Below are 9207 nucleotides of genomic sequence, written 5' to 3' on the forward strand. Positions count from 1 at the left end.
TGCCACCAGCGTCCTGTAAGCACAATTGCCGAGCTGACTGTGGCTGGCAGCTCAAGTGGGCTGCAGCGCAGGCAGTGGCAGGCGGCCGGCCGGGCCTCGCGCTGCGGCCTGCAGGGCCCACTCTGAGGAGCCAGGCTCTGCTCCTCAGCTGGCCCCGAGGCAGCGGCTGGGTCCCCCTCTCCTTTTATAACCCCAAAAATAAATAAATAAATGAGCTCGGACACAGAAGAAAAGAGGAACGAATTAGAGCTCTGTCTCACGTACGCAAGGGAGGACCAGGGGAAGGTGCTGAGTCACACGTGAGGGGACTCGGCTTACGCAGGGTGCTGGTTTCCTGGTTACCGTTTCGGACGCGGGCTCAGTGTGGCTCCCGGGAGGACTGGACCGTCTCGGGGGAGCTACTCGGCTGCCTGGCATGACTCAGAGCAGATCGATGAACGTATGGAAAACTGACGTTTCGTTAAACCTCATTTGTTCACTTTTTCTGAGCCTTGGCCATAATCCCCAACGCCAATTATCAGCGTTTCGCAGATGGGACGAGGTGGGATGAGGTGCTGACAGATGAAGACTGAATTCTGACGCCTTCTTATTATCACGACGGGGACTGGGGTGCGTGGCTTCTCAGGAGAAGCGGCCTGAGGTCTGTGTGGTGCTCTGGCCTCCGGTGTCCTCCCCCGACCCCGCTGCACCCCACTCTGACCCCACAGACCCGCTCGCTCCTAAGGACTCGACAGCCGCCCGCGGGAATCGGTTCTCAGGCGGGTGCTCAGGGAGTGACGTCCCTCCAGCCTGTGCCCTGCACGACCCAATCCTTCCTCGTCTGTCACCCGCACTCCAACCCGGGGACACCGCCCCGAGTCCCTCTGGCTGCGTCACGCCGTCCACTCAGCCGAAGCCCCGTTTCCTGCCCCAACGCGTCTTCCCCGGATGCCGTGTTTGCCTTCTGGCCCAGCGACGTCGCTCATCTCTTTTGAAACCCTCGATTTTTTATCTGTTTTCATCCTACTTGGAAGTAATCTACATTCTCAGCCGTCTGTCTCTCTCACCCAGTGTCAAAGAAAAGCCAGGGCCGGACGGTAAAGTGACAAAAACAGATTTATTCAGGAGTAAACGAGGAGGAGAGGACTGGTCCGGAAGCAGGCTCAACTCCGATCACAGCAGCGGCAAGTGGGGACTTCGGCCGAGGAGCATGGTGGGGCCAGTGGGTGGAAAATCACCAGGAGGAAACAGCAGGGTGAGGGGGGCGGGGATGCTGCCGGAGGCGGCGGGGTCAGACATCGCCTGGGCGAGGGGCGAGGGACTGGATTAGGCGAGGAGGGGGCTCAGATCCTGGCTGAACCGACTCGGCAGGAGTCTCCTCAGACTGGCCGATGCGGAGACAAGCTCAGGCCTCACTGAAAAGCTCACGGGAGCCTGCGTGGACTTTGCTCAAGGAGAGAATCCCTTGTCTGCGAAGGGACAAGGACGGGACTGTGTCACACTCTTCTGAACTCCCCAAGCCCAACCCAGCGCCCGGCACAGGCTGCCCCTCCACGAGTCTCTGAGGACAGGTGCCTGGCCCGTGACCCTGCTCCATGTCCGGCCCCTGAGGGCCCAGTGTACCCCACATTCCACTGCCTCTCCGGCCCTGTGGCAGGTCCTCCAGGGTGGGCTGGGCTGCTGGGGCTCAGGCGCCCGTGACCACTGGCTGGGGCGAAGGAGAAGCCGCACATCTCGGGGACACCTTGGTAAAAGGACGAAGCAAAGTTGAGGGTGGGGATGGTGGGCATGGGGGAGGGCCCTGGGGGTGGGCACACTCACTCCACCAGAGTCTGCATGTGCCCACACTCCAGCTGGTGCATGTGGCGGCACCACCCACAGCGCCGCCACCCGTCAGGCGGGGTCAGGGGCGGCGCTGGGGCCCCGCCTGCACCGGCTGCTCCTGCTCAGGGGGCGAGGCACGAACCCGGCAGGACCCCGCCGCCAGCCGTTTCTACGACGTGCGCGGAAGGGAAGCCCGGTGGCCGTGCTGGGAGTCGCAGGCTCGGGGACCCACGGCGAGTTCTGGGGGACCATGGCCCGGGCAACCTGGACGCCTCCCGGCGGTGACTCCCATGCACCCCGCGATGGCGGCGGTGACAAGAACGCAGCTGGCTGCTGGGTGAGCGGGGCCCTGGACGCGGGGCCTGGGCGCAGACTCCCCTCAGCGAGCACCCAGCGGGAGTCCGCAGCGTGGGCGGCCAGCCGTGCATCGGACGAGCCTCCGCGGGTGCGGGGTCCGGGCGTCCTGGAGCCGTCCCCCGCGGGTGCCCAGGGGCGACCCGAGCTCTGGGGGGAGTCGGAAACCACACGCGGGACGTCGGCCCCCCTACGCCCGCGCCGTTCGGGGTGAGCTGCACGTCGTGCTTAGGACCTGTGAGGCCGCTGCCACTTCCTGAGGCTCTGCGTCCGGCCGGACACTACGCTCTCGTCACTAACTGTAAGATCAAGCCTGCAGACTAAGTGGACACTACTGTCCCTACTCTACAAATGAAGAAACTGAGGCACACAGCCGCTGCGTCGCCTGCCCCAGAGACGCCGACGGTGCATGGCAGACAAAACCCAGGTCTGCGAGGCCTCGCTGGACAGTGGTGTCCAACGGGACGCAGCAACCTTCACCCTCCGGACGCCAGGGATGGCACAGGCTCGGAGAAGTCACACGACAGGGCCCCGGGGCCTGGCCGAGAGCCCACTGCCGCCCCGCGTCCAGCCCCGCCAGCCTCACCTCGCCCGGTCCAAGCTCCCTCGCCTCTCCTGCCCTGCTCCTCGCCCCCGCCTCGGGCCCCCCCGCCTGGTCTCGTTTCACTTCCTTTCGGCCCGGCCCCGAGCCCGGCCCAGTCCCACCCCCAGCCCCGCCCCTCCCGCCTGCCATCCGGGGCTGGGGACACCGCCGCCCTGTACAGGGCCTTCTGAGCCCGCGTGTGTCTTACATGTGGCAGGAAGGTCTAAGGCAAGGACTTTGCAGAATGGGAAGCGGGTGTCAAATGGGACGTCTCCTCTTCGGAGGCTGGTCTGCTAGCTACTTTGGCTACCGGCTGGGGACAGTGTGGAGGAGGACGGGTTCAGGCAGCTTGACAAGAGGGTGGCTCAGTGGCACCTGGATGGCACCCGAACCGCCGACCACACCTTGCACGTGGGCGTCCGGGACGCTCGGAGGCGACGGGCCTGGCCGGGCTCTGGTCCTCGTCCTGACGGGGAGGCCCCCACAACGGCTGCACCTGGACTGCGTCTCACCGCTGGGCCCTCAGTGCCCCCGGCACGCGCATCTGAGCACAGCAGCCGCGTCAGGAGGGCGCACGAACAGGTCCAGACCAGGACGCACGGCGGGCAAGGGGACTCGTCCCCACAGCAGGAGGACGCCGCGGCCTGGCCGTCAGGGAGACAGAGGGCTCCGGCCCCTCAAGGCCCCGCCGCCCCCCGCAGATGGCGTGCACGGACTTGGGGGGCCGGGACGGCCTCGGGTTCCTGCAGAAACGTTGAGCCGGCCCTGGGGCCTTCCCAACGCTGCAGGGGCCAGAGGGGCCGACCAGGGCCAGGGCCTCGGGCTCCCGTCTCCCGATTCCCCTCCCGGGGTCTGCGGACAGACACGGGGTCCCCAAACCCCAGTTCTGTACCCCGGATATGAATGCCCCTACAGCCGCTGTTTAAACACATGCGCGGAGCCGAGAGCTCTCCAGGGCCCGACGGGGTCCCACAGGCGTCGCGACCCGGTGTCAAGACCACCCCGAAGCCCCGTGCGTGTCTCCTGGGAGAATGGCTCCGACACTGCCTGGCCACGGCCCCGTGTGACAGGGCGCACGCGCTCTGCCCCGAACACCTGCCACAGGCAAGTCTAATGGTTGCCATTCCATTGTTAAACGGTATTCTCTGAAAATTTCTTACAGTTTCATAAGAGACGCAGATCGGTTTAGGAATGAAGTCTATTTCACCCAGTAAGAGGTCCGCAGTGCCACCGCTCTGCCAGGCACAGAGACGTCTAAAGTGAACCGGAAACACATTAAGACAGGAGAAAGAGCTCACTGAGCAACCTGACTTCACACCTCCAGAAACCGAAAAAGGAAGAAACGCACTGAGCCCAGCACTGAAGAAGGAAGGAAAGACTAAAGATCAGAGCAGAACTAAATAGAGCAGAAACCAGAAAAACAATAGACAAGATCAATGAGCTAACAGTCTGCTTTTTGAAAAAAATAAATAAAATTGCCAATCCTTGAGCTAGACTAAACAGAAAAAAAGAGAAAACTCAAATAAATAAAGTTATAAATAAAAAAGGAGACATTGCAACTGATACCACAAAAATACAGAGGACCACATGAGACCACTACCAGTTACACTCGGACAAATTCAAAACCCTAGAAGAAATGGACAAGTTACTAGAAGTGCACAACCTACTAAGACAGACTCATGAAAAAACAAAACAAAACAAAAAAAAAACAGAAAACATGAACACAGAGTAGGAAGACTGACTCTTAATCAAAACCTCCCAACAAAGAGAAGCTCAGGGCCAGGCAGCTTCACAGGTGAATTCCACCAGACTGAAATAAGCATGCACGGCAGTCCCTTTCAAAATCGTCCAAAACACGGTAGAGGAGGGAACGCTGCCGGAGTCACAGGAGGCCCGCACGGCCCTGACAGCAAAGCCGGACGAGGACACCACACGAAAAGAAAACCAGACCGATACCCCTGATGGATACAGACGTAAAAATCCTCAACAAAATACTAGCGCATCAAACGCTGCAGCACACCCCACGGGCACCCGAGGCTCCCCCAGGTGCAAGCACGGTCGGCACACAGAAATCAATAACCGTGACACGCCGCACGGCAGAACAAAAGATAAAGGGCCAATGATTATCTCATGATGCAGAAAAAGCATCTGACAAAATCCAACATCCGTTCGTGACAAAACTCAACGAATTAGGCACAGAAGGAACGTATGAGCTGGATGAACGTGCGCTGTTGATCCAGCGCACAGCACAGCGCCCCAGCTGGCTTTTGTGTCACATGTTCTTAGCGTGCGCACGCGCATGCACACGCATGCACACACACGGCAATGATGCGGGCAGGGGGACCTGCGTGTGGCCTCGATGGGGCGGTGATGGTTTCACAGATGTGCACTTACCCCGAAACCCATCGAGTTGTAGACATTTAAAATGCACGGCTGTTTACATATCCTATCTCAATTAAGTGGTTTGACAAAACAAACAAACAGATGAACATAAATCGGGTTGTCTTCTCCCAGGTTCTAGTCTCAAATCTCTGAATATCAGCCAAGAAATGAGCTAACTGCTTTAAATCTAACAATGAAAACTGAAGTGCAAGTCCGAATCCAGAATGAGCTCGGGCACCCACGCATGCACCGCCCTGGACGACCTGCCCCCAACGGGGAGTCACGGGAGACAGCGCACGGCCTGACTCTACAGCTAGTTAGCTGTGCGACCCGGGCCACCCACGTCCCCTCCCCGTGTGACGGGAAGGGCCGGGCACCGCGCGCTCCTCCACGCCCCAGGTCGCAGCTGTAACTCGGGGCGCTGGGAAAAACGGGATGGGGGAGTAGGTGATACAGGGGCTTCGCGGCCCAGCAAGCGCCCAGAGAACACGGCAGGAAGGCCGGCGAGCCAGGGAATCTGTCCCCCGCGCTGGCTGTAGAAGCCGGCTGTCCCTCTCACCACACGCAGGGACCCCGCGACGTCGTGCGGCCCCGCCCGCGGGCACGCGCATCGCAGGCGCTGTTTCCGGCAGCCGCCCTCAGGCCGGAGGTGCTGCCCCCTCCTCAGGCTGACACTGCCCCCCCGTAACGTCACAGGTCGGCACCCTCGGGGGCGCAGAGCCTCGAACGTGCGTCCACGCCCACTCCCACGAGCAGCCCGCCCGCCTCCCCCGCCCCAGCCGCGAGCCCGCGAGCTCCGGTCTCGGTTCACCCCTCCCTGCCTTCCAACACGAGGCCGCAGCGAGGGGCACGCGGGTTAGGGGGCCCCCACGCCCCACGCGGGAGCATGTCGTGTCCCTGCGTGTCCCAGAGGCGGTGAAACCCTCCACATAGCGGTCAGCCTCTCAGCGCCCCGCCCCCCAGCTACGGAGGGAGACGGCGGTGTCCCCCCAACCGGGGCCACCAGGAGCTGCAGAGGAGACGATGCTGGTGACGATGCCGCCCCTCAGGCTGCTGCACACCCGCGCTGGCTGAGACCGGGGCCAGTGCTCTTCCCACGGTGTCACTGCGGCCTGGCCGAGTCCCTCGTCACACGCCGGACGCCCCCCAGGGGCCCTCGAGGATGATGGCCATCTGCAGGGACACAGCTCATGTCCTCAGGGACATCAAAAGGGACGCCGTTCCCGCATGGAGCGCGGTGGAGGGGCCTCCGCGGAGCTGGCGGGCAGGTGTCGGCAAGGCCGCTGCTCCCCCTGCTCCGCGGGTTTGTCCGCTGCCTACTGCGCGAGTGGGGGCGGCTACTCCAGCATCCAGCACCCAGCGTCCTGGCCCCGCCGCCGGCCCCAGGCGGGGGCCTTCCTGGCACCGCCCCTGGCCGCGTGCTCCAGTGGCAGCTGGAGGACCGCAGGGAGCCGCAGCTTACGCGGTGTTTCCCGTTAAAGTCTCAGGATAAAGAGACGAAACTCGTGAAACCAGCCCCAGGGCATTTCCAAGATCCATGCATTTCATTGGAACGCTCAGCCCTCCGTTCCGGGTGACAGGCTGGGGGCCCTGCGTCTAGGCGTGTCCGTGGCAGATTCTAAGGTGGGTTCGGTTCTGTCTTCAAGAAGCTCATGGCCTCACCCCCAAAACCACGGCAAAGGAAGGAAGGGCCAACTCCTGGAAGGAGGGACGTGCAGGGCGTCAGGGGACAGAGGGCGCTCAGCACAGGGATGTGAGGGACGCTGCAGCCAGACAGCCATTGAAACAGCAAACGGCAACATGAAGATGACGCCCACGTCATTCCCACAGGCTTACTGGGCGGTGAGGCGCAGCGGCACGAGTCCCTGTGAGTAACTCATCCCCAAAGGCGATTTGAGACACAGAAGTCGAAGGATCCATCACGATCATACGTTCCGTTCTGTTTTTCTTTCTCACGGCATAAAATCTCACGTCGAAATCTCCCGAAACCTGCACAGCGACTTCAGAAGTGAATTGGGCCATCAACTTGGACAGTTTGAAAAAACCAGCTGCCGAGCAGGAAAACTCACGAGTTCTTCCCTGGCCCCCATGTCTGGTCCCCAATATCCTGTCCCCCCACGTCCTGGGCCCCGACATCCTGGTCCTCACATCCCATCAGCCACGCCCTGTCTCCCCTCCCCATGTCCTGGCATTCCCCCTGCCAGTCTGGTCTCTCTCGTCCTGTGCCCCCCATCTGTCCCCCCCTCTCTAATGCTCCATCCTCCCCTCCACATCCTTCCTCCTCCTGTCCTCCTCTCAAGACATCCTGTCCTCTCTCACATCCTGTCCTCATGTTTCTGACTTCTTCTACAGCTCTGGGCTCTCTAGACTATGTTAAGTTTTCATGTGCACATAAGTGCCATTAACTCGGAGCTTTTTACTCTTTATTTAGGATTAATCAAGAAAGCGAGACACCCGAAGCTCAGTAGTGATTTTGCCTGTCAGGCAGCACACCTGCGTCCCCGGCCCGCCCCGCCCCCACGTAGCCGGCGTCCCACACGCGGGAGCATGGCCGGGCCTGCATGGCCTTCACTGTCTCCCCAGAAGCGGGGCATGAGGGACGGCCTCCCCCTGCACACGGGGGCGACTGCAACCGGGGTGCAGTGCCGGAGCTGACGGGCTCAGGGCTCGGCCCCACACCTAAATGAAGTCAGTGACAAAGGGACAGCAGTGACGGCTGCAGTGTCCTCATGGGGGACCCACTGTCCCCGAGAAGAGGCCAAACAGGCAGTGCAGTGTTCTGAGGCCCCCGAGGCCCCGAGGCCCCCAGGCCATGGCCCTCTCCCACACAGACAGGTCCTGGGAAGCTAAGCAGGGCTGCGGGCAGGACATCTGCTCGTTACGCAGACACTGGGCTGGGCCCAGCCGGGGGCGCATTAGCTGGGCCGGGAGCAGCGACGCTGGAGCAGCAGGTTCCCACCTCTCAGAGTGCAGCCCGGGATGAGGCCCCTTCGGCCCAGCGTGACAACCCCGAGGTGCAAAGAACCTGGGCTCAAACGCAGTGTCACTGTGTGACACTCCAGCCGTGAGCCCCTCCTGCGGCCCCCACGCGGACCCCCGGACGAGGCTGCCCATCCTCCTGACAAAGCCATGACGCCCTCACGCCCCCCTCAGCAGCCGCCCGGACGAGGAGCTTGGTGACCTGAAGGAGTTTATGGGGCAGGGGGGACACAGGCCAGGGTCGCGTTCAGCAAGGTTTTTCCGACAGATGGGAGCACGGATGGAGGTGAGAGCAGGGGTGACGGACGTGGGGGCGTCGGGGGACTGCGGGGACCTGGGCTCCCGAGGTGGGGGGTGAAGGAGGGGAAGAGCCACAGCGACCCCAGGTGTCTCCAGTGACACCCACCGAGGTCAGGAACGACAGGGGGCTCCTCAACGTGCCTGAGGGCCTGGGGGCGGCAGCGTCCAGAAGTGAGTGGACACCAGGCCTGCGCACGCGGCGCGAGGAGCTCAGGAGGGCCAGGCTACCGTCGCTGACCGGTCGTGCCGACAGGGTGCTAAGGGGAGCTCATCTGATCACATGCCATGTGCCGGGTGCCCGGACGACGGGGGTGAAAGGGAACCAGGTGTTTTCCCCAAGGAGACGAAACCGCCGTCCACACAGACACCTGCGCACGGGCGCTCAGGGCAGTGACACTCATCGTGGCCAGGGCCACCGGGGCGTCCTCCAGGAGGCGATGGGCAGGCCAGCGGCGGTGCATCCGGACAAAAGAATATTATTCAGCAATAAAAGAAAAACACCAATCTAAAAAGGTTACATCCTGTCGATGCCACCCGCCTGGCATTCTGGGAAGGAGAATCTACGGGAAAGGTAGCAGCATCGGTGGTTGTCAGGGTTTGGGGGGAGGGGGATGAATGGGGGAGCACAGAGGGTTTCAGAGCAGTGAATCGACTCTGTAGTGCAACAGGGGTGGACACGTGTTGTTACGCATGTGCCCAGCCCCACAGACGCCGCCGCCGAGGGGGCGCCGGGGTGGAAAGGATGGACTTCGGTCCGTAATGATGTATCGACACTGGCTCTTCAGTTGTAACAAGCTGTCACCACA

The sequence above is a fragment of the Pteropus medius genome, unplaced genomic scaffold (assembly GCF_902729225.1).
Source record: "Pteropus medius unplaced genomic scaffold, Ma_sr-lr_union100, whole genome shotgun sequence".
Classification (NCBI taxonomy): Eukaryota; Metazoa; Chordata; class Mammalia; order Chiroptera; family Pteropodidae; genus Pteropus; species Pteropus medius.